Genomic DNA, 26,367 nt, shown 5'->3' on the forward strand with positions numbered 1-26,367 from the left:
CTTACAAAGTTGTGCTTTGCATTTCTGTTCTTTCCATGGAAAGTCTTTCTGTGCCGTACAGTGCAAAATAACACTTTTCAGTTTTCCTGTATTCCTAATTGAGCCAGCGACACACACGTGATTCTGTTTAAAAGTAGTGCTTTGCTTTTCTGTTCTTTTGTTGGAAACTTGTTCCTGTTAGGAACACGTTAGGGTTAGGGTTAGGGTTAGGGTAGGGTTAGGTTTAGGGTTAGGGTTAGGGTTAGGCTTAGGGTTAGGGGTAGGGTTAATGTTAGGTTTAGGGTTAGGGTTAGGGTTAGGGTTATGGTTAGGGTTATATCACTTTTCAGTTTTCCTGTATTCCTAATTGAGCGAGTGACACACATGTGATTTAGATTACAAAGTAGTGCTTTGCGTTTATGTAATTTTGTTGGAAATTTGTTCCTGTTTGGAACAAGTCAGGGTTAGGGTTAGGGTTAGGGTTATGCTTAGGGTTAGGCTTAGGCTTAGGGTTATGGTTAGGGTTAGGCTTAGGGTAGGGTTAGGGTTAGGTAGGGTTACGGTTAGGGTTAGTGTTAATGTTAGGGTTAGGGTTAGGGTAGGGGGTTAGGGTTAGTGTTAGGGTTATATCACTTTTCAGTTTTCCTGTCATAATAATTGGACGGGCGACATGTATGTGCATTCGTTTACAAAGTTGTGTTTTGCATTTCTGTTCTCTCGATGGAAATTCTTTCTATGCCGTACTGTGCAAAATAACACTTTTCAGTTTTCCTGTATTCCTAATTGAGTGAGCGACACTCACGTGATTCCGTTTAAAAGTAGTGCTTTGCTATTCTGTTCTTTCGTTGGAAACTTGTTCCTGTGCTGTACAGTGCGATATATCACTTTTCAGTTTTCCTGGATTCCTAATTGAGCGAGTGACACACATGTTTTTTAGTTTACAAAGTATTGCTTTGCGTTCATGTTCTTTCTTTGAAACTTCTTCCTGTTAGGAACACGATAGGGTTAGGGTTAGGGTTAGGGTTAGGGTTAGGGTTAGGGTAGGGTTAGGGTTAGGATTAGGGTTAGGGTAATGTTAGGGTTAGGGTTAGGGTTAGGGTAAGGAGTTAGGGTTATATCACTTTTCAGTTTTCCTGTTATAATAATTGAACAGGCGACACGTATGTGAATTAGTTTTCAAAGTTGTGCTTTGCATTTCTGTTCTTTCATTGGAAACTTGTTCCTGTGTTGTACAGTGCGATATATCACTTTTCAGTTTTCCTATATTCTTAATTGAGCGAGTGACACACATGTGATTTAGTTCACAAAGTAGTCCTTTGCGTTTCTGTTCTTCTGTTGGAAACTTGTTTCTGCGCTGTACATTGTGATATATCACTTTACAGTTTTCCTGTTATAATAATTGAACGGGCGACACGTATGTGAATTCGTTTAAAATGTAGTGCTTTGCTTTTCTGTTCTTTCGTTGGAAAATTGTTCCTGTGCTGTACAGTGCAATATATCACTTTTCAGTTTTCCTCTATTCCTAATTGAGCGAGTGACACACATGTAATTTAGTTCACAAAGTAGTGCTTTTCGTTTCTGTTCTTCTGTTGGAAACTTGTTTCTGCGCTGTACATTGTGATATATCACTTTAAAGTTTTCCTGTTGTAATAATTGAACGGGCGACACGTTTGTGAATTAGTTTACAAAGTTGTGCTTTGCATTTCTGTTCTTTCGATGGAAACTTGTTTCTCTGGCGTACAGTGCGATATATCACTTTTCAGTTTTCCTGTATTCCTAATTGAGCGAGTGACACACATGTGATTTAGTTTACAAAGTATTGCTTTGCGTTTATGTTCTTTCTTTGAAACTTCTTCCTGTTAGGAACACGATAGGGTTAGGGTTAGGGTTAGGGTTAGGGTTAGGGTTAAGGTAGGGTTAGGGTTAGGGTTAGCGTTAATGTTAGGTTTAGGGTTAGGTTAGGGTTAGGGTTTCGGTTAGTGTTAGGGTTATATCACTTTTCAGTTTTCCTGTATTCCTAATTGAGCGAGTGACACACATGTGATTTAGTTTACAAAGTATTGCTTTGCGTTTATGTTCTTTCTTTGGAAACTTCTTCCTGTTAGGAACACGATAGGGTTAGGGTTAGGGTTAGGGTTAGGGTTAGGGTTAGGGTAGGGTTAGGGTTAGGGTTAGGGTTAGGGTTAGGGTTAGGGTTAGGGGTAATGTTAGGGTTAGGGTTAGGTTAGGGTTAGGGTTAGGGTTAGGGTTATATCACTTTTCAGTTTTCCTGTATTCCTAATTGAGCGAATGACATACATGTGATTTAGTTTACAAAGTAGTGCTTTGCGTTTATGTAATTTTGTTGGAAATTTGTTCCTGTTAGGAACAAGATAGGGTTAGGGTTAGGGTTAGGGTTAGGGTTAGGCTTAGGGTTACGGTTAGGGTTAGGCTTAGGGGTAGGGTTAGGGTTAGGATTAGGGTTAGGGTTAATGTTAGGGTTAGGGTTAGGGTTAGGGTAGGGTTAGGGTTAGGGTTAGTATTAGGGTTAATGTTAGGGTTAGGGTTAGGGTTAGGGTAGGGGGTTAGGGTTAGTGTTAGGGTTATATCACTTTTCAGTTTTCCTCTTATAATAATTGGACGGGCGACACGTATGTGCTTTAGTTTACAAAGTTGTGCTTTGCATTTCTCTTCTTTCGATGGAAACTTGTTTCTGTGCCGTACAGTGCGATATATCACTTTTCAGTTTTCCTGTATTCCTAATTGAGCGAGTGACACACATGTGATTTATTTCACAAAGTAGTGCTTTGCGTTTCTGTTCTTCTGTTGGAAACTTGTTTCTGCGCTGTACATTGTGATATATCACTTTACAGTTTTCCTGTTATAATAATTGAACGGGCGACACGTATGTGAATTAGTTTACAAAGTTGTGCTTTGCATTTCTGTTCTTTCGATGGAAACTTGTTTCTGTGCCATACAGTGTGAGATAACACTTTTCAGTTTTCCTGTATTCCTAATTGAGCGAGCGACACACATGTGATTTCTTTTAAAAGTAGTGCTTTCGTTTTCTTTTCTTTCGTTGGAAACTTGTTCCTGTGCTGTACAGTGCGATATATCACTTTTCAGTTTTCCTGTATTCCTAATTGAGCAAGTGACACACATGTGATTTAGTTTACAAAGTATTGCTTTGCGTTCATGTTTTTCTTTGGAAACTTCTTCCTGTTAGGAACACGATAGGTTTAGGGTTAGTGTTAGGGTTAGGGTAGGGTTAGGGTTAGGGTTAGGGTTAGGATTAGGGTAGGGTTAGGGTTAGGGTTAGGATTAGGGTTAGGGTTAGGGTAATGTTAGGGTTAGGATTAGGGTTAGGGTTATATCACTTTTCAGTTTTCCTGTTATAATAATTGAACAGGCGACACGTATGTGAATTAGTTTACAAAGTTGTGCTTTGCCTTTTTGTTCTTTCGATGGAAACTTGTTTCTGTGCTGTACAGTGCAAAATAACACTTTTCAGTTTTCCTGTATTCCTACTTGAGCGAGTGACACACATGTGATTTAGTTCACAAAGTAGTGCTTTGCGTTTCTCTTCTTCTGTTGGAAACTTGTTTCTGCGCTGTACATTGTGATATATCACTTTACAGTTTTCCTGTTATAATAATTGAACCGGCGACACGTATGTGAATTAGTTTACAAAGTTGTGCTTTGCATTTCTGTTCTTTGGATGGAAACTTGTTTCTGTGCCATACAGTGCGATATATCACTTTTCAGTTTTCCTGTATTCCTAATTGAGCGAGTGACACACATGTGATTTAGTTTACAAAGTATTGCTTTGCGTTTATGTTCTTTCTTTGGAAACTTCTTCCTGTTAGGAACACGATAGGGTTAGGGTTAGGGTTAAGGTTAGGATTAGGGTTAGGGTATGGTTAGGGTTAGGGTTAGGGTTAGGGTTAGGGTTAGGGTTAGGGTTACGGTTAGGGTAGGGTTAGGGCTAGGGTTAGGGTAGGGTTAGGGTTAGGGTTAGGGTTAGGGTAGGGTTAGGGTTAGGGTTATGGTTAGGGTTAATGTTAGGGTTAGGGTTAGGTTAGGGTTAGGGTTAGGGTTAGGGTTAGGGTTAGGGTTATATCACTTTTCAGTTTTCCTGTATTCCTAATTAAGCGAGTGACACACATGTGATTTAGTTTACAAAGTAGTGCTTTGCGTTTATGTAATTTTGTTGGAAATTTGTTCCTGTTAGGAACAAGTTAGGGTTAGGGTTAGGGTTAGGGTTAGGTTTAGGGTTAATGTTAGGGTTAGGGTTAGGGTTAGGGTAGGGTTAGGGTTAGGGTTAGTATTAGGGTTAATGTTAGGGTTAGGGTTAGGGTTAGGGTAGGGGGTTAGGGTTAGTGTTAGGGTTATATCACTTTTCAGTTTTCCTCTTATAATAATTGGACGGGCGACACGTATGTGCTTTAGTTTACAAAGTTGTGCTTTGCATTTCTGTTCTTTCGATGGAAACTTTTTTCTGTGCCGTACAGTGCAAAATAACACTTTTCAGTTTTCCTATATTCCTAATTGAGCGAGCGACACACATGTGATTTCGTTTAAAAGTAGTGCTTTCGTTTTGTATTCTTTCGTTGGAAACTTGTTCCTGTGCTGTACAGTGCGATATGTCACTTTTCAGTTTTCCTGTATTCCTAATTGAGCGAGTGACACACATGTGATTCAGTTTACCAAGTATTGCTTTGCGTTTATGTTCTTTCTTTGGAAACTTCTTCCTGTTAGGAACACGATAGGGTTAGGGTTAGGGTTAGGGTTATGGTTAGGGTTAGGGTTAGGTTAGGGTTAGGGTTAGGGTTATATCACTTTTCAGTTTTCCTGTATTCCTAATTGAGCGAGTGACACACATGTGATTTAGTTCACAAAGTAGTGCTTTGCGTTTCTGTTCTTCTGTTGGAAACTTGTTTCTGCGCTGTACATTGTGATATATCACTTTACAGTTTTCCTGTTGTAATAATTGAACGGGCGACACGTATGTGAATTAGTTTACAAAGTTGTGCTTTGCATTTCTGTTCTTTCGATGGAAACTTGTTTCTGTGCCGTACAGTGCGATATATCACTTTTCAGTTTTCCTGTATTCCTAATTGAGCGAGTGACACACATGTGACTTAGTTTACAAAGTATTGCTTTGCGTTTATGTTCTTTCGATGGAAACTTGTTTCTGTGTCGTACAGTGCAAAATAACACTTTTCAGTTTTCCTATATTCCTAATTGAGCGAGTGACACACAAGTGATTCCGTTTAAAAGTAGTGCTTTGCTTTTCTGTTCTTTCATTGGAAACTTGTTCCTGTGCTGTACAGTGCGATATGTCACTTTTCAGTTTTCCTGTTATAATAATTGAACGGGCGACACGTATGTGAATTAGTTTACAAAGTTGTGCTTTGCATTTCTGTTCTTTCGATGGAAACTTGTTTCTTTGCGATACACTGTAAGATAACACTTTTCAGTTTTCCTGTATTCCTAATTGAGCGAGCGACACACATGTGATTTCGTTTAAAAGTAGTGCTTTCGTTTTCTTTTCTTTCGTTGGAAACTTGTTCCTGTGCTGTACAGTGCGATATGTCACTTTTCAGTTTTCCTGTATTCCTAATTGAGCAAGTGACACACATGTGATTTAGTTTACAAAGTATTGCTTTGCATTTTTGTTCTTTCTTGGGAAACTTCTTCCTGTTAGGAACACGATAGGGTTAGGGTTAGGGTTAGGGTTAGGGTTAGGGTAATGTTAGGGTTAGGGTTAGGGTTAGAGTCGGGGGTTAGGGTTATATCACTTTTCAGTTTTCCTGTATTCCTAATTGAGCAAGTGACACACATGTGATTTAGTTTACAAAGTATTGCTTTGCGTTTATGATCTTTCTTTGGAAACTTCTTCCTGTTAGGAACACGATAGGGTTAGGGTTAGGGTTAGGGTTAGGGTTAGGGTAGGGTTAGGGTTAGGGTTAGGGTTAGGGTTAGGGTAGTGTTAGGGTTAGGGTTAGGGTTAGGGTTAGGGTAATGTTAGGGTTAGGGTTAGGGTTAGAGTAGGGGGTTAGGGTTATATCACTTTTCAGTTTTCCTGTATTCCTAATTGAGCGAGTGACACACACGTGATTTAGTTCACAAAGTAGTGCTTTGCGTTTCTGTTCTTCTGTTGGAAACTTGTTTCTGCGCTGTACGTTGTGATATATCACTTTACAGTTTTCCTGTATTCCTAATTGAGCGAGTGACACACATGTGATTTAGTTTACAAAGTATTGCTTTGCGTTTATGTTCTTTCTTTGAAACTTCTTCCTGTTAGGAACACGATAGGGTTAGGGTTAGGGTTAGGGTTAGGGTTAGGGTTAAGGTAGGGTTAGGGTTAGGGTTAGCGTTAATGTTAGGTTTAGGGTTAGGTTAGGGTTAGGGTTTCGGTTAGTGTTAGGGTTATATCACTTTTCAGTTTTCCTGTATTCCTAATTGAGCGAGTGACACACATGTGATTTAGTTTACAAAGTATTGCTTTGCGTTTATGTTCTTTCTTTGGAAACTTCTTCCTGTTAGGAACACGATAGGGTTAGGGTTAGGGTTAGGGTTAGGGTTAGGGTTAGGGTTAGGGTAGGGTTAGGGTTAGGGTTAGGGTTAGGGTTAGGGGTAATGTTAGGGTTAGGGTTAGGTTAGGGTTAGGGTTAGGGTTAGGGTTATATCACTTTTCAGTTTTCCTGTATTCCTAATTGAGCGAATGACATACATGTGATTTAGTTTACAAAGTAGTGCTTTGCGTTTATGTAATTTCGTTGGAAATTTGTTCCTGTTAGGAACAAGATAGGGTTAGGGTTAGGGTTAGGGTTAGGGTTAGGCTTAGGGTTACGGTTAGGGTTAGGCTTAGGGGTAGGGTTAGGGTTAGGATTAGGGTTAGGGTTAATGTTAGGGGTAGGGTTAGGGTTAGGGTAGGGTTAGGGTTAGGGTTAGTATTAGGGTTAATGTTAGGGTTAGGGTTAGGGTTAGGGTAGGGGGTTAGGGTTAGTGTTAGGGTTATATCACTTTTCAGTTTTCCTCTTATAATAATTGGACGGGCGACACGTATGTGAATTAGTTTACAAAGTTGTGCTTTGCATTTCTGTTCTTTCGATGGAAACTTGTTTCTGTGCCATATAGTGCGATATATCACTTTTCAGTTTTCCTGTATTCCTAATTGAGCGAGTGACACACATGTGATTTAGTTTACAAAGTATTGCTTTGCGTTTATGTTCTTTCTTTGGAAACTTCTTCCTGTTAGGAACACGATAGGGTTATGGTTAGGGTTAAGGTTAGGATTAGGGTTAGGGTATGGTTAGGGTTAGGGTTAGGGTTAGGGTTAGGGTTAGGGTTAGGGTTACGGTTAGGGTAGGGTTAGGGCTAGGGTTAGGGTAGGGTTAGGGTTAGGGTTAGGGTTAGGGTAGGGTTAGGGTTAGGGTTATGGTTAGGGTTAATGTTAGGGTTAGGGTTAGGTTAGGGTTAGGGTTAGGGTTAGGGTTAGGGTTATATCACTTTTCAGTTTTCCTGTATTCCTAATTAAGCGAGTGACACACATGTGATTTAGTTTACAAAGTAGTGCTTTGCGTTTATGTAATTTTGTTGGAAATTTGTTCCTGTTAGGAACAAGTTAGGGTTAGGGTTAGGGTTAGGGTTAGGTTTAGGGTTAATGTTAGGGTTAGGGTTAGGGTTAGGGTAGGGTTAGGGTTAGGGTTAGTATTAGGGTTAATGTTAGGGTTAGGGTTGGGGTTAGGGTAGGGGGTTAGGGTTAGTGTTAGGGTTATATCACTTTTCAGTTTTCCTCTTATAATAATTGGACGGGCGACACGTATGTGCTTTAGTTTACAAAGTTGTGCTTTGCATTTCTGTTCTTTCGATGGAAACTTTTTTCTGTGCCGTACAGTGCAAAATAACACTTTTCAGTTTTCCTATATTCCTAATTGAGCGAGCGACACACATGTGATTTCGTTTAAAAGTAGTGCTTTCGTTTTGTATTCTTTCGTTGGAAACTTGTTCCTGTGCTGTACAGTGCGATATGTCACTTTTCAGTTTTCCTGTATTCCTAATTGAGCGAGTGACACACATGTGATTCAGTTTACCAAGTATTGCTTTGCGTTTATGTTCTTTCTTTGGAAACTTCTTCCTGTTAGGAACACGATAGGGTTAGGGTTAGGGTTAGGGTTATGGTTAGGGTTAGGGTTAGGTTAGGGTTAGGGTTAGGGTTATATCACTTTTCAGTTTTCCTGTATTCCTAATTGAGCGAGTGACACACATGTGATTTAGTTCACAAAGTAGTGCTTTGCGTTTCTGTTCTTCTGTTGGAAACTTGTTTCTGCGCTGTACATTGTGATATATCACTTTACAGTTTTCCTGTTGTAATAATTGAACGGGCGACACGTATGTGAATTAGTTTACAAAGTTGTGCTTTGCATTTCTGTTCTTTCGATGGAAACTTGTTTCTGTGCCGTACAGTGCGATATATCACTTTTCAGTTTTCCTGTATTCCTAATTGAGCGAGTGACACACATGTGACTTAGTTTACAAAGTATTGCTTTGCGTTTATGTTCTTTCGATGGAAAGTTGTTTCTGTGTCGTACAGTGCAAAATAACACTTTTCAGTTTTCCTATATTCCTAATTGAGCGAGCGACACACACGTGATTCCGTTTAAAAGTAGTGCTTTGCTTTTCTGTTCTTTCGTTGGAAACTTGTTCCTGTGCTGTACAGTGCGATATGTCACTTTTCAGTTTTCCTGTTATAATAATTGAACGGGCGACACGTATGTGAATTAGTTTACAAAGTTGTGCTTTGCATTTCTGTTCTTTCGATGGAATCTTGTTTCTTTGCGATACACTGTAAGATAACACTTTTCAGTTTTCCTGTATTCCTAATTGAGCGAGCGACACACATGTGATTTCGTTTAAAAGTAGTGCTTTCGTTTTCTTTTCTTTCGTTGGAAACTTGTTCCTGTGCTGTACAGTGCGATATGTCACTTTTCAGTTTTCCTGTATTCCTAATTGAGCAAGTGACACACATGTGATTTAGTTTACAAAGTATTGCTTTGCATTTTTGTTCTTTCTTGGGAAACTTCTTCCTGTTAGGAACACGATAGGGTTAGGGTTAGGGTTAGGGTTAGGGTTAGGGTAATGTTAGGGTTAGGGTTAGGGTTAGAGTCGGGGGTTAGGGTTATATCACTTTTCAGTTTTCCTGTATTCCTAATTGAGCAAGTGACACACATGTGATTTAGTTTACAAAGTATTGCTTTGCGTTTATGATCTTTCTTTGGAAACTTCTTCCTGTTAGGAACACGATAGGGTTAGGGTTAGGGTTAGGGTTAGGGTTAGGGTAGGGTTAGGGTTAGGGTTAGGGTTAGGGTTAGGGTAGTGTTAGGGTTAGGGTTAGGGTTAGGGTTAGGGTAATGTTAGAGTTAGGGTTAGGGTTAGAGTAGGGGGTTAGGGTTATATCACTTTTCAGTTTTCCTGTATTCCTAATTGAGCGAGTGACACACACGTGATTTAGTTCACAAAGTAGTGCTTTGCGTTTCTGTTCTTCTGTTGGAAACTTGTTTCTGCGCTGTACGTTGTGATATATCACTTTACAGTTTTCCTGTTATATTAATTGAACGGGCGACACGTATGTGAATTAGTTTACAAAGTTGTGCTTTGCATTTCTCTTCTTTCGATGGAAACTTTTTTCTGTGTCGTACAGTGCAAAATAACACTTTTCAGTTTTCCTATATTCCTAATTGAGCGAGCGACACACACGTGATTCCGTTTAAAAGTAGTGCTTTGCTTTTCTGTTCTTTGGTTGGAAACTTGTTCCTGTGCTGTACAGTGCGATATGTCACTTTTCAGTTTTCCTGTTATAATAATTTAACGGGCGACACGTATGTGAATTAGTTTACAAAGTTGTGCTTTGCATTTCTGTTCTTTCGATGGAAACTTGTTTCTCTGCTGTACAGTGCGAAATAACACTTTTCAGTTTTCCTGTATTCCTAATTGAGCGAGTGACACACATGTGATTTAGTTCACAAAGTAGACCTTTGCGTTTCTGTTTTTCTGTTGGAAACTTGTTTCTCCGCTGTACATTGTGATATATCACTTTTCAGTTTTCCTGTTATAATAATTGAACCGGCGACACGTATGTGAATTAGTTTACAAAGTTGTGCTTTGCATTTCTGTTCTTTCGATGGAAACTTGTTTCTGTGCCGTACAGTGCGATTTATCACTTTTCAATTTTCCTGTATTCCTAATTGAGCGATTGACACACATGTGATTTAGTTTACAAAGTATTGCTTTGCGTTTATGTTTTTTCTTTGGAAACTTCTTCCTGTTAGGAACACGATAGGGTTAGGGTTAGGGTTAAGGTTAGGGTTAGGGTTAGGGTAGGGTTAGGGTTAGGGTTAGGGTTATATCACTTTTCAGTTTTCCTGTATTCCTAATTGAGCGAGTGACACACATGTGATTTAGTTTACAAAGTATTGCTTTGCGTTTATGTTTTTTCTTTGGAAACTTCTTCCTGTTAGGAACACGATAGGGTTAGGGTTAGGGTTAAGGTTAGGGTTAGGGTTAGGGTAGGGTTAGGGTTAGGGTTAGGGTTATATCACTTTTCAGTTTTCCTGTATTCCTAATTGAGCGAGTGACACACATGTGATTTAGTTTACAAAGTATTGCTTTGCGTTTATGTTCTTTCTTTGGAAACTTCTTCCTGTTAGGAACACGATAGGGTTAGGGTTAGGGTTAAGGTTAGGGTTAGGGTTAGGGTATGGTTAGGGTTAGGGTTAGGGTTACGGTTAGGGTAGGGTTAGGGCTAGGGTTAGGGTAGGGTTAGGGTTAGGGTTAGGGTTAGGGTAGGGTTAGGGTTAGGGTTAGGGTTAGGGTTAGGGTTAATGTTAGGGTTAGGGTTAGGTTAGGGTTAGGGTTAGGGTTATGGTTAGGGTTATATCACTTTTCAGTTTTCCTGTATTGCTAATTAAGCGAGTGACACACGTGATTTAGTTTACAAAGTAGTGCTTTGCGTTTATGTAATTTTGTTGAAAATTTGTTCCTGTTAGGAACAAGTTAGGGTTAGGGTTAGGGTTAGGGTTAGGGTTAGCGTTAGGGTTAGGGTTAATGTTAGGGTTAGGGTTAGGGTTAGGGTAGGGTTAGGGTTAGGGTTAGTATTAGGGTTAATGTTAGGGTTAGGGTTAGGGTAGGGGGTTAGGGTTAGTGTTAGGGTTATATCACTTTTCAGTTTTCCTCTTATAATAATTGGACGGGCGACACGTATGTGCTTTAGTTTACAAAGTTGTGCTTTGCATTTCTGTTCTTTCGATGGAAACTTTTTTCTGTGCCGTACAGTGCAAAATAACAATTTTCAGTTTTCCTATATTCCTAATTGAGCGAGCGACACACATGTGATTTCGTTTAAATGTAGTGCTTTCGTTATGTATTCTTTCGTTGGAAACTTGTTCCTGTGCTGTACAGTGCGATATGTCACTTTTCAGTTTTCCTGTATTCCTAATTGAGCGAGTGACACACATGTGATTTAGTTTACAAAGTATTGCTTTGCGTTTATGTTCTTTCTTTGGAAACTTCTTCCTGTTAGGAACACGATAGGGTTAGGGTTAGGGTTAGGGTTAGGGTTAGGGTTAGGGTAATGTTAGGGTTAGTGTTAGGGTTAGAGTAGGGGGTTAGGGTTATATCACTTTTCAGTTTTCCTGTATTCCTAATTGAGCGAGTGACACACATGTGATTTAGTTCACAAAGTAGTGCTTTGCGTTTCTGTTCTTCTGTTGGAAACTTGTTTCTGCGCTGTACATGTGATATATCACTTTACAGTTTTCCTGTTGTAATAATTGAACGGGCGACACGTATGTGAATTAGTTTACAAACTTGTGCTTTGCATTTCTGTTCTTTCGATGGAAACTTGTTTCTGTGCCGTACAGTGCCATATATCACTTTTCAGTTTTCCTGTATTCCTAATTGAGCGAGTGACACACATGTGATTTAGTTTACAAAGTATTGCTTTGCGTTTATGTTCTTTCTTTGGCAACTTCTTCCTGTTAGGAACACGATAGGGTTAGGGTTAGGGTTAGGGTTAGGGTTAGGGTAGGGTTAGGGTTAGGGTTAGGGTTAATGTTAGGGTTAGGGTTAGGTTAGGGTTAGGGTTAGGGTTATATCACTTTTCAGTTTTCCTGTATTCCTAATTGAGCGAGTGACACACACGTGATTTAGTTCACAAAGTAGTGCTTTGTGTTTCTGTTCTTCTGTTGGAAACTTGTTTCTGCGCTGTACGTTGTGATATATCACTTTACAGTTTTCCTGTTATAATAATTGAACGGGCGACACGTATGTGAATTAGTTTACAAAGTTGTGCTTTGCATTTCTGTTCTTTCGATGGAAACTTTTTTCTGTGTCGTACAGTGCAAAATAACACTTTTCAGTTTTCCTATATTCCTAATAGAGCGAGCGAAACACACGTGATTCCGTTTAAAAGTAGTGCTTTGCTTTTCTGTTCTTTCGTTGGAAACTTGTTCCTGTGCTGTACAGTGCGATATGTCACTTTTCAGTTTTCCTGTTATAATAATTGAACGGGCGACACGTATGTGAATTAGTTTACGAAGTTGTGGTTTGCCTTTCTGTTCTTTCGATGGAAACTTGTTTCTCTGCTGTACAGTGCGAAATAACACTTTTCAGTTTTCCTGTATTCCTAATTGAGCGAGTGACACACATGTGATTTAGTTCACAAAGTAGACCTTTGCGTTTCTGTTTTTCTGTTGGAAACTTGTTTCTCCACTGTACATTGTGATATATCACTTTACAGTTTTCCTGTTATAATAATTGAACCGGCGACACGTATGTGAATTAGTTTACAAAGTTGTGCTTTGCATTTCTGTTCTTTCGATGGAAACTTTTTTCTGTGCTGTACAATGCGATATATCACTTTTCAGTTTTCCTGTATTCCTAATTGAGCGAGTGACACACATGTGATTTAGTTTACAAAGTATTGCTTTGCGTTTATGTTTTTTCTTTGGAAACTTCTTTCTGTTAGGAACACGATAGGGTTAGGGTTAGGGTTAGGGTTAGGGTTAGGGTTAGGGTTAGGGTAGGGTTAGGGTTAGGGTTAGGGTTAGGGTTAGGGTTAGGGTTAGGGTTAATGTTAGGGTTAGGGTTAGGGTTAGGGTTAGGGTTATATCACGTTTCAATTTTCCTGTATTCCTAATTGAGCGAGTGACACACATGTGATTTAGATTACAAAGTAGTGCTTTGCGTTTATGTAATTTTGTTGGAAATTTGTTCCTGTTTGGAACAAGTCAGGGTTAGGGTTAGGGTTAGTGTTAGGCTTAGGGTTAGGCTTAGGCTTAGGGTTACGGTTAGGGTTAGGCTTAGGGGTAGGGTTAGGGTTAGGTAGGGTTAGGGTTATGGTTAGGGTTATGGTTAATGTTAGGGTTAGGGTTAGGGTTAGGGTAGGGTTAGGGTTAGATTTAGTATTAGGGTTAATGTTAGGGTTAGGGTTAGGGTTAGGGTAGGGGGTTAGATTTAGTGTTAGGGTTATATCACTTTTCAGTTTTCCTGTTATAATAATGGGACGGGTGACACGTATGTGCATTAGTTTACAAAGTTGTGCTTTGAATTTCTGATCTTTCGATGGAAATTATTTCTGTGCCGTACAGTGCAAAATAACACTTTTCAGTTCTCCTGTATTCCCAATTGAGCCAGCGACACACACGTGATTCCGTTTAAAAGTAGTGCTTTCATTTTCTTTTCTTTCGTTGGAAAATTGTTCCTGTGCTGTACAGTGCGATATGTCACTTTTCAGTTTTCCTGTATTCCTAATTGAGCAAGTGACACACATGTGATTTAGTTTACAAAGTATTGCTTTGCGTTTATGTTCTTTCTTTGGAAACTTCTTCCTGTTAGGAACACGATAGGGTTAGGGTTAGGGTTATGGTTAGGGTAGGGTTAGGGTTAGGGTTAGGGTTAGGGTTAGGGTAGGGTTAGGGTTATGGTTATGGTTTGGTTAGGGTAATGTTAGGGTTAGGGTTAGGGTTAGGGTTATATCACTTTTCAGTTTTTCTGTTATAATAATTGAACGGGCGATACGTACGTGAATTAGTTTACAAAGTTGTGCTTTGCATTTCTGTTCTTTCGATGGAAACTTGTTTCTGTGCCGTACAGTGCGATTTATCACTTTTCAATTCTCCTGTATTCCTAATTGAGCGAGTGACACACATGTGATTTAGTTTACAAAGTATTGCTTTGCGTTTATGTTTTTTCTTTGGAAACTTCTTCCTGTTAGGAACACGATAGGGTTAGGATTAGGGTTAAGGTTAGGGTTAGGGTTAGGGTAGGGTTAGGGTTAGGGTTAGGGTTAGGGTTAGGGTAGGGTTAGGGTTAGGGTTAGGGTTAGGGTTAGGGTTAGGGTTAATATTAGGGTTAGGGTTAGGTTAGGGTTAGGGTTAGGGTTAGGGTTAGGGTTATATCACTTTTCAGTTTTCCTGTATTCCTAATTGAGCGAGTGACACACATGTGATTTAGTTTACAAAGTAGTGCTTTGCGTTTATGTAATTTTGTTGGAAATTTGTTCCTGTTAGGAACAAGTTAGGGATAGGGTTAGGGTTAGGCTTAGGCTTAGGGTTACTGTTAGGGTTAGGCTTAGGGGTAGGGTTAGGGTTAGGGTTAGGGTTAGGGTTAATGTTAGGGTTAGGGTTAGGGTTAGGGTAGGGGGTTAGGGTTAGTGTTAGGGTTATATCACTTTTCAGTTTTCCTCTTATAATAATTGGACGTGCGACACATATGTGCTTAAGTTTACAAAGTTGTGCTTTGCATTTCTGTTCTTTCGATGGAAACTTTTTTCTGTGCCGTACAGTGCAAAATAACACTTTTCAGTTTTCCTATATTCCTAATAGAGCGAGCGACACACACGTGATTCCGTTTAAAAGTAGTGCTTTGCTTTTCTGTTCTTTCGTTGGAAACTTGTTCCTGTGCTGTACAGTGCGATATGTCACTTTTCAGTTTTCCTCCTATAATAATTGAACGGGCGACACGTATGTGAATTAGTTTACAAAGTTGTGCTTTGCATTTCTGTTCTTTCGATGGAAACTTGTTTCTATGCCATACACTGTGAGATAACACTTTTCAGTTTTCCTGTATTCCTAATTGAGCGAGCGACACACATGTGATTTCGTTTAAAAGTAGTGCTTTGCGTTTATGTTCTTTCTTTGGAAACTTCTTCCTGTTAGGAACACGATAGGGTTAGGGTTAGGGTTAGGGTTAGGGTTAGGGTTAGGGTTAGGGTAGGGTTAGGGTTAGGGTTAGGGTTAGGGTTAGGGTTATAACACTTTTCAGTTTTCCTGTTATAATAATTGAATAGGCGACACCTATGTGAATTAGTTTACAAAGTTGTGCTTTGCCTTTCTGTTCTTTCGATGGAAACTTGTTTCTGTGCTGTACAGTGCAAAATAACACATTTCAGTTTTCCTGTATTCCTAATTGAGCGAGTGACACACATGTGATTTAGTTCACAAAGTAGTGCTTTTCGTTTCTCTTCTTCTGTTGGAAACTTGTTTCAGCGCTGTACATTGTGATATATCACTGTACAGTTTTCCTGTTATAATAATTGAACCGGCGACACGTATGTGAATTAGTTTACAACGTTGTGCTTTGCATTTCTGTTCTTTCGATGGAAACTTGTTTCTGTGCCATACAGTGCGATATATCACTTTTCAGTTTTCCTGTATTCCTAATTGAGCGAGTGACACACATGTGATTTAGTTTACAAAGTATTGCTTTGCGTTTATGTTCTTTCGTTGGAAACTTCTTCCTGTTAGGAACACGATAGGGTTAGGGTTAGGGTTAGGTTAGGGTTAGGGTTAGGGTTAGGGTTAGGGTTATATCACTTTTCAGTTTTCCTGTATTCCTAATTGAGCGAGTGACACACATGTGATTGAGTTTACAAAGTAGTGCTTTGCGTTTATGTAATTTTGTTGGAAATTTGTTCCTGTTAGGAACAAGTTAGGGTTAGGGTTAGGTTTAGGGTTAGGCTTAGGGTTTCGGTTAGGGTTAGGCTTAGGGGTAGGGTTAGGGTTAGGGTTAGGGTTAGGGTTAATGTTAGGGTTAGGGTTAGGGTTAGGGTAGGGGGTTAGGGTTAGTGTTAGGTTTATATCACTTTTCAGTTTTCCTCTTATAATAATTGGACGTGCGACACGTATGTGCTTTAGTTTACAAAGTTGTGCTTTGCATTTCAGTTCTTTCGATGGAAACTTGTTTCTGTGCCGTACAGTGCAAAATAACACTTTTCAGTTTTCCTATATTCCTAATTGAGCGAGCGACACACACGTGATTCCGTTTAAAAGTAGTGCTTTGCTTTTCTGTTCTTTCGTTGGAAACTTGTTCCTGTGCTGTACAGTGCGATATATCACTTTTCAGTTTTCCTGTATTCCTAATTGACCGAGTGACACACATGTGATTTAGTTCACAAAGTAGTGCTTTGCGTTTCTGTTCTTCTGTTGGAAACTTGTTTCTGCGCTGTACATTGTGATATATCACTTTACAGTTTTCCTGTATAATAATTGAACGGGTGACACGTATGTGAATTAGTTTACAAAGTTGTGCTTTGCATTTCTGTTCTTTCGATGGAAACTTGTTTCTGTGCCATACAGTGTGAGATAACACTTTTCAGTTTTCCTGTATTCCTAATTGAGCCAGCGACAGACATGTGATTTCATTTAAAAGTAGTGCTTTCCTTTTCTTTTCTTTTGTTGGAAACTTGTTCCTGTGCTGTACAGTGCGATATGTCACTTTTCAGTTTTCCTGTATTCCTAATTGAGCAAGTGACACACATGTGATTTAGTTTACAAAGTATTGCTTTGCGTTTATGTTCTTTCTTTGGAAACTTCTTCCTGTTAGGAACACGATAGGGTTAGGGTTAGGGTTAGGGTTAGGGTTAGGTTTAGGGTAGGGTTAGGGTTAGGGTTAGGGTTAGGGTTAGGGTTAGGGTTAGGGTTAGGGTAATGTTAGGGTTAGGGTTAGGGTTATATCACTTTTCAGTTTTCCTGTTATAATAATTGAACAGGCGACACGTATGTGAATTAGTTTACAAAGTTGTGCTTTGCATTTCTGTTCTTTCGATGGAAACTTGTTCCTGTGCTGTACAGTGCGAAATAACACTTTTCAGTTTTCCTGTATTCCTAATTGAGCGAGTGACACACATGTGATTTAGTTCACAAAGTAGACCTTTGCGTTTCTGTTTTTCTGTTGGAAACTTGTTTCTGCGCTGTACATTGTGATATATCACTTTACAGTTTTCCTGTTATAATAATTGAACGGGCGACACGTATGTGATTTCGTTTACAAAGTAGTGCTTTGCTTTTCTGTTCTTTCGTTGGAAACTTGTTCCTGTGCTGTACAATGCGATATATCACTTTTCAGTTTTCCTGTATTCCTAATTGAGCGAGTGACACACATGTGATTTAATTTACAAAGTATTGCTTTGCGTTTATGTTTTTTCTTTGGAAACTTCTTTCTGTTAGGAACACGATAGGGTTAGGGTTAGGGTTAGGGTTAGGGTTAGGGTTAGGGTTAGGGTTAGGGTAGGGTTAGGGTTAGGGTTAGGGTTAGGGTTAGGGTTAGGGTTAATGTTAGGGTTAGGGTTAGGGTTAGGGTTAGGGTTAGGGTTATATCACGTTTCAATTTTCCTGTATTCCTAATTGAGCGAGTGACACACATGTGATTTAGATTACAAAGTAGTGCTTTGCGTTTATGTAATTTTGTTGGAAATTTGTTCCTGTTTGGAACAAGTCAGGGTTAGGGTTAGGGTTAGTGTTAGGCTTAGGGTTAGGCTTAGGCTTAGGGTTACGGTTAGGGTTAGGCTTAGGGGTAGGGTTAGGGTTAGGTAGGGTTAGGGTTATGGTTAGGGTTATGGTTAATGTTAGGGTTAGGGTTAGGGTTAGGGTTAGGGTAGGGTTAGGGTTAGATTTAGTATTAGGTTTAATGTTAGGGTTAGGGTTAGGGTTAGGGTAGGGGGTTAGATTTAGTGTTAGGGTTATATCACTTTTCAGTTTTCCTGTATTCCTAATTGAGCGAGTGACACACATGTGATTTAGATTACAAAGTAGTGCTTTGAGTTTATGTAATTTTGTTGGAAATTTGTTCCTGTTTGAAACAAGTCAGGGTTAGGTTTAGTATTAGGGTTAATGTTAGGGTTAGGGTTAGGGTTAGGGTAGGGGGTTAGGGTTAGTGTTAGGGTTATATCACTTTTCAGTTTTCCTGTTATAATAATTGGAAGGGCGACACGTATGTGCATTAGTTTACAAAGTTGTGCTTTGCATTTCTGTTCTTTCAATGGAAATTCTTTCTGTGCCGTACAGTGTAAAATAACACTTTTCAGTTTTCCTATATTCCTAATTGAGCCAGCGACACACACGTGATTCCGTTTAAAAGTAGTGCTTTGCTTTTCTGTTCTTTCGTTGGAAACTTGTTCCTGTGCTGTACAGTGCGATATATCACTTTTCAGTTTTCCTGTATTCCTAATTGAGCGAGTGACACACATGTGATTTAGTTCACAAAGTAGTGCTTTGCGTTTCTGTTCTTCTGTTGGAAACTTGTTTCTGCGCTCTACATTGTGATATATCACTTTACAGTTTTTGTGTTATAATAATTGAACGGGCGACACGTATGTGAATTAGTTTACAAAGTTGTGCTTTGCATTTCTGTTCTTTCGATGGAAACTTGTTTCTGTGCCGTACAGTGTGAGATAACACTTTTCAGTTTTCCTGTATTCCTAATTGAGCGAGCGACACACATGTGATTCCGTTTAAAAGTAGTGCTTTGGTTTTCTTTTCTTTCGTTGGAAAATTGTTCCTGTGCTGTACAGTGCGATATATCACTTCTCAGTTTTCCTGTATTCCTAATAAAGCGAGTGACACACATGTGATTTAGTTTACAAAGTATTGCTTTGCGTTTATGTTCTTTCTTTGGAAACTTCTTCCTGTTAGGAACACGATAGGGTTAGGGTTAGGGTTAGGGTTAGGGTTAGGGTTAGGGTAGGGTTATGGTTAGAGTTAGGGTTAGCGTTAGGGTTACTGTTAGGGTTAGGGTTAGGATTAGGGTAGGGGGTTAGGGTTATATCACTTTTCAGTTTTCCTGTTATAATAATTGTACAGGCGACACGTATGTGAATTAGTTTACAAAGTTGTGCTTTGCCTTTCTGTTCTTTCGATGGAAACTTGTTTCTGTGCCGTACAGTGCGAAATAACACTTTTCAGTTTTCCTGTATTCCTAATTGAGCGAGTGACACACATGTGATTTAGTTCACAAAGTAGTGCTTTGCGTTTCTGTTCTTCTGTTGGAAACATGTTTCTGCGCTGTACATTGTGATATATCACTTTACAGTTTTCCTGTTATAATAATTGAACGGGCGACACGTATGTGAATTAGTTTACAAAGCATTGCTTTGCGTTTATGTTCTTTCTTTGGAAACTTCTTCCTGTTAGGAACACGAAAGGGTTAGGGTTAGGGTTAGGGTTAGGGTTAGGGTTAGGGTAGGGTTAGGGTTAGATTTAGTATTAGGGTTAATGTTAGGGTTAGCGTTAGGGTTAGGGTAGGGGGTTAGGGTTAGTGTTAGGGTTATATCACTTTTCAGTATTCCTGTTATAATAATTGGACGGGCGACACGTATGTGCATTAGTTTACAAAGTTGTGCTTTGCATTTCTGTTCTTTCGATGGAAATTCTTTCTGTGCCGTACAGTGCAAAATAACACTTTTCAGTTTTCCTGTATTTCTAATTGAGCCAGCGACACACACGTGATTCCGTTTAAAAGTAGTGCTTTGCTTTTCTGTTCTTTCGTTGGAAACTTGTTCCTGTGCTGTACAGTGCGATATATCACTTTTCAGTTTTCCTCTATTCCTAATTGAGCGAGTGACACACATGTGATTTAGTTCACAAAGTAGTGCTTTGCGTTTCTGTTCTTCTGTTGGAAACTTTTTTCTGCGCTGTACATTGTGATATATCACTTTACAGTTTTCCTGTTATAATAATTGAACGGGCGACACGTATGTGAATTAGTTAACAAAGTTGTGCTTTTCATTTCTGTTCTTTCGATGGAAACTTGTTTCTGTGCCGTACAGTGCGATATATCAGTTTTCAGTTTTCCTGTATTCCTAATTGAGCGAGTGACACACATGTGATTTAGTTTACAAAGTATTGCTTTGCGTTTATGTTCTTTCTTTGGAAACTTCTTCCTGTTAGGAACACGATAGGGTTAGGGTTAGGGTTAGGGTTAGGGTTAGGGTTAGGTTAGGGTTAGGGTTAGGGTTAGGGTTAGGGTTATATCACTTTTCAGTTTTCCTGTATTCCTTATTGAGCGAGTGACACACGTGTTTTAGTTTACAAAGTAGTGCTTTGCGTTTATGTAATTTTGTTGGAAATTTGTTCCTGTTAGGAACAAGTTAGGGTTAGGGTTAGGGTTAGGCTTAGGGTTACGGTTAGGGTTAGGCTTAGGGTTAGATTTAGGGTTAGGGTTAGGGTTAATGTTAGGGTTAGGGTTAGGGTTAGGGTAGGGTTAGGGTTAGGGTAGGGTTAGGTTTAGGGTTAGGGTTAGGGTAATGTTAGGGTTAGGGTTAGGGTTAGGGTAGGGGGTTAGGGTTATATCACTTTTCAGTTTTCCTGTTATAATAATTGAACAGGCGACACTCATGTGAATTAGTTTACAAAGTTGTGCTTTGCATTTCTGTTTTTTCGATGGAAACTTGTTTCTGTGCCGTACAGTGCGAAATAACACATTTCAGTTTTCCTGTATTCCTAATTGAGCGAGCGACACACTCGTGATTCCGTTTAAAAGTAGTGCTTTGCTTTTCTGTTCTTTCGTTGGAAACTTGTTCCTGTGCTGTACAGTGCGATATATCACTTTTCAGTTTTCCTGTATTCTTAATTGAACAAGTGACACACATGTGATTTAGTTCACAAAGTAGACCTTTGCGTTTCTGTTCTTCTGTTGGAAACTTGTTTCTGCGCTGTACATTGTGATATATCACTTTACAGTTTTCCTGTTATAATAATTGAACGGGCGACACGTATGTGATTTCGTTTACAAAGTAGTGCTTTGCTTTTCTGTTCTTTCGTTGGAAACTTGTTCCTGTGCTGTACAATGCGATATATCACTTTTCAGTTTTCCTGTATTCCTAATTGAGCGAGTGACACACATGTGATTTAGTTCACAAAGTAGTGCTTTGCGTTTCTGCTCTTCTGTTGGAAACTTGTTTCTGCGCTGTACATTGTGATATATCACTTTACAGTTTTCCTGTTATAATAAATGAACGGGCGACACGTATGTGAATTAGTTTACAAAGTTGTGCTTTGCATTTCTGTTTTTTCGATAGAAACTTGTTTCTGTGCCGTACAGTGCGATATATCACTTTTCAGTTTTCCTGTATTCCTAATTGAGCGAGTGACACACATGTGATTTAGTTTACAAAGTATTGCTTTGCGTATATGTTTTTTCTTTGGAAACTTCTTCCTGTTATGAACACGATAGGGTTAGGGGTAGGGTTAGGGTTAGGGTAGGGTTAGGGTTAGGGTTAGGTTAGGGTTAGGGTTAGGGTAGGGTTAGGGTTAGGGTTAGGGTTAGTGTTAGGGTTGGGGTAATGTTAGGGTTAGGGTTAGGGTTAGGGTTATATCACTTTTCAGTTTTCCTGTATTCCTAATTGAGCGAGTGATACACATGTGATTTAGATTACAAAGTAGTGCTTTGCATTCATGTAATTTTGTTGGAAATTTGTTCCTGTTTGGAACAAGTCAGGGTCAGGGTTAAGGTTAGGGTTAGGCTTAGGGTTAGGCTTAGGCTTATGGTTACGGTTAGGGTTAGGCTTAGGGGTAGGGTTAGGGTTAGGTAGGGTTAGGTTTAGGGTTAGTGTTAGGGTTAGGGTTAGGGTTAGGGTTACTGTTAGGGTTAGGGTTAGTGTTAGGGTTAGGGTATGGTTAGGTTTAGGTTTAGTATTAGGGTTAATGTTAGGGTTAGGGTTAGGGTAGGGGGTTAGGGTTAGTGTTAGGGTTGTATCACTTTTCAGTTTTCCTGTTATAATAATTGGACGGGCGACCCGTATGTGCATTAGTTTACAAAGTTGTGCTTTGCATTTCTGTTCTTTCGATGGAAATTTTTTCTGTGTCGTACAGTGCAAAATAACACTTTTCAGTTTTCCTGTATTCCTAATTGAGCCAGCGACACACACGTGATTCCGTTTAAAAGTAGTGCTTTGCTTTTCTGTTCTTTCGTTGGAAACTTGTTCCTGTGCTGTACAGTGCGATATATCACTTTTCAGTTTTCCTGTATTCCTAATTGAGCTAGTGACACACATGTGATTTAGTTCACAATGTAGTGCTTTGCGTTTCTGTTTTTCTGTTGGAAACTTGTTTCTGCGCTCTACATTGTGATATATCACTTTACAGTTTTTGTGTTATAATAATTGAACTGGCGACACGTATGTGAATTAGTTTACAAAGTTGTGCTTTGCATTTCTGTTCTTTCGATGGAAACTTGTTTCTGTGCCGTACAGTGTGAGATAACACTCTTCAGTTTTCCTGTATTCCTAATTGAGCGAGCGACACACATGTGATTCTGTTTAAAAGTAGTGCTTTGGTTTTCTTTTCTTTCGTTGGAAAATTGTTCCTTTGCTGTACAGTGCGATATATCACATTTCAGTTTTCCTGTATTCCTAATAAAGCGAGTGACACACATGTGATTTAGTTTACAAAGTATTGCTTTGCGTTTATGTTCTTTCTTTGGAAAATTCTTCCTGTTAGGAACACGATAGGGTTAGGATTAGGGTTAGGGTTAGGGTTAGGGTTAGGGTTAGGGTTAGGGTAGGGTTATGGTTAGAGTTAGGGTTAGCGTTAGGGTTACTGTTAGGGTTAGGGTTAGGATTAGGGTAGGGGGTTAGGGTTATATCACTTTTCAGTTTTCCTGTTATAATAATTGTACAGACGACACGTATGTGAATTAGTTTACAAAGTTGTGCTTTGCCTTTCTGTTCTTTCGATGGAAACTTGTTTCTGTGCCGTACAGTGCGAAATAACACTTTTCAGTTTTCCTGTATTCCTAATTGAGCGAGTGACACACATGTGATTTAGTTCACAAAGTAGTGCTTTGCGTTTCTGTTCTTCTGTTGGAAACTTGTTTCTGCGCTGTACATTGTGATATATCACTTTACAGTTTTCCTGTTATAATAATTGAACGGGCGACACGTATGTGAATTAGTTAACAAAGTTGTGCTTTGCATTTCTGTTCTTTCGATGGAAACTTGTTTCTGTGCCGTACAGTGCGATATATCAGTTTTCAGTTTTCCTGTATTCCTAATTGAGCGAGTGACACACATGTGATTTAGTTTACAAAGTATTGCTTTGCGTTTATGTACTTTCTTTGGAAACTTCTTCCTGTTAGGAACACGATAGGGTTAGGGTTAGGGTTAGGGTTAGGGTTAGGGTTAGGGTTAGGGTAGGGTTAGGGTTAGGGTCTGGGTTAGGGTTAATGTTAGGGTTAGGGTTAGGTTAGGGTTAGGGTTAGGGTTAGGGTTAGGGTTAGGGTTATATCACTTTTCAGTTTTCCTGTATTCCTAATTGAGCGAGTGACACACGTGTTTTAGTTTACAAAGTAGTGTTTTGCGTTTATGTAATTTTGTTGGAAATTTGTTCTTGTTAGGAACAAGTTAGGGTTAGGGTTAGGGTTAGGGTTAGCCTTAGGGTTACGGTTAGGGTTAGGCTTAGGGTTAGATTTAGGGTTAGGGTTAGGGTTAATGTTAGGGTTAGGGTTAGGGTTAGGGTAGGGTTAGGGTTAGGGTTAGTATTAGGGTTAATGTTAGGGTTAGGGTTAGGGTTAGGGTAGGGGGTTAGGGTTAGTGTTAGGGTTATATCACTTTTCAGTTTTCCTCTCATAATAATTGGACGGGCGACACGTATGTGCTTTAGTTTACAAAGTTGTGCTTTGCATTTCTGTTCTTTCAATGGAAACTTTTTCTGTGTCGTACAGTGCAAAATAACACTTTTCAGTTTTCCTATATTCCTAATTGAGCGAGCGACACACATGTGATTTCGTTTAAAAGTAGTGCTTTCGATTTCTATTCTTTCGTTGGAAACTAGTTCCTGTGCTGTACAGTGCGATATGTCACTTTTCAGTTTTCCTGTATTCCTAATTGAGCGAGTGATACACATGTGATTTAGTTTACAAAGTACTGCTTTGCGTTTATGTTCTTTCTTTGGAAACTTCTTCCTTTTAGGAACACGATAGGGTTAGAGTTAGGGTTAGGGTTAGGGTTAGGGTTAGGGTTAGGGTTAGGGTTAGGGTAGGTGGTTAGGGTTATATCACTTTTCAGTTTTCCTGTTATAATAATTGAACAGGCGACACGTATGTGAATTAGTTTACAAAGTTGTGCTTTGCATTTCTGTTCTTTCGATGGAAACTTGTTTCTGTGCCGTACAGTGCGATATATCAGTTTTCAGTTTTCCTGTATTCCTAATTGAGCGAGTGACACACATGTGATTTAGTTTACAAAGTATTGCTTTGCGTTTATGTTCTTTCTTTGGAAACTTCTTCCTGTTAGGAACACGATAGGGTTAGGGTTAGGGTTAGGGTTAGGGTTAGGTTAGGGTTAGGGTTAGGGTTAGGGTTAGGGTTAGGGTTATATCACTTTTCAGTTTTCCTGTATTCCTTATTGAGCGAGTGACACACGTGTTTTAGTTTACAAAGTAGTGCTTTGCGTTTATGTAATTTTGTTGGAAATTTGTTCCTGTTAGGAACAAGTTAGGGTTAGGGTTAGGGTTAGGCTTAGGGTTACGGTTAGGGTTAGGCTTAGGGTTAGATTTAGGGTTAGGGTTAGGGTTAATGTTAGGGTTAGGGTTAGGGTTAGGGTAGGGTTAGGGTTAGGGTAGGGTTAGGTTTAGGGTTAGGGTTAGGGTAATGTTAGGGTTAGGGTTAGGGTTAGGGTAGGGGGTTAGGGTTATATCACTTTTCAGTTTTCCTGTTATAATAATTGAACAGGCGACACTCATGTGAATTAGTTTACAAAGTTGTGCTTTGCATTTCTGTTCTTTCGATGGAAACTTGTTTCTGTGCCGTACAGTGCGAAATAACACATTTCAGTTTTCCTGTATTCCTAATTGAGCGAGCGACACACTCGTGATTCCGTTTAAAAGTAGTGCTTTGCTTTTCTGTTCTTTCGTTGGAAACTTGTTCCTGTGCTGTACAGTGCGATATATCACTTTTCAGTTTTCCTGTATTCTTAATTGAACAAGTGACACACATGTGATTTAGTTCACAAAGTAGACCTTTGCGTTTCTGTTCTTCTGTTGGAAACTTGTTTCTGCGCTGTACATTGTGATATATCACTTTACAGTTTTCCTGTTATAATAATTGAACGGGCGACACGTATGTGATTTCGTTTACAAAGTAGTGCTTTGCTTTTCTGTTCTTTCGTTGGAAACTTGTTCCTGTGCTGTACAATGCGATATATCACTTTTCAGTTTTCCTGTATTCCTAATTGAGCGAGTGACACACATGTGATTTAGTTCACAAAGTAGTGCTTTGCGTTTCTGCTCTTCTGTTGGAAACTTGTTTCTGCGCTGTACATTGTGATATATCACTTTACAGTTTTCCTGTTATAATAAATGAACGGGCGACACGTATGTGAATTAGTTTACAAAGTTGTGCTTTGCATTTCTGTTTTTTCGATAGAAACTTGTTTCTGTGCCGTACAGTGCGATATATCACTTTTCAGTTTTCCTGTATTCCTAATTGAGCGAGTGACACACATGTGATTTAGTTTACAAAGTATTGCTTTGCGTATATGTTTTTTCTTTGGAAACTTCTTCCTGTTATGAACACGATAGGGTTAGGGTTAGGGTTAGGGTTAGGGTAGGGTTAGGGTTAGGGTTAGGTTAGGGTTAGGGTTAGGGTTAGGGTTAGGGTAGGGTTAGGGTTAGGGTTAGGGTTAGTGTTAGGGTTGGGGTAATGTTAGGGTTAGGGTTAGGGTTAGGGTTATATCACTTTTCAGTTTTCCTGTATTCCTAATTGAGCGAGTGATACACATGTGATTTAGATTACAAAGTAGTGCTTTGCATTCATGTAATTTTGTTGGAAATTTGTTCCTGTTTGGAACAAGTCAGGGTCAGGGTTAAGGTTAGGGTTAGGCTTAGGGTTAGGCTTAGGCTTATGGTTACGGTTAGGGTTAGGCTTAGGGGTAGGGTTAGGGTTAGGTAGGGTTAGGTTTAGGGTTAGTGTTAGGGTTAGGGTTAGGGTTAGGGTTACTGTTAGGGTTAGGGTTAGTGTTAGGGTTAGGGTATGGTTAGGTTTAGGTTTAGTATTAGGGTTAATGTTAGGGTTAGGGTTAGGGTAGGGGGTTAGGGTTAGTGTTAGGGTTGTATCACTTTTCAGTTTTCCTGT

The sequence above is a fragment of the Meriones unguiculatus genome, chromosome 9 (genome assembly GCF_030254825.1).
Source record: "Meriones unguiculatus strain TT.TT164.6M chromosome 9, Bangor_MerUng_6.1, whole genome shotgun sequence".
NCBI classification, from domain to species: domain Eukaryota; kingdom Metazoa; phylum Chordata; class Mammalia; order Rodentia; family Muridae; genus Meriones; species Meriones unguiculatus.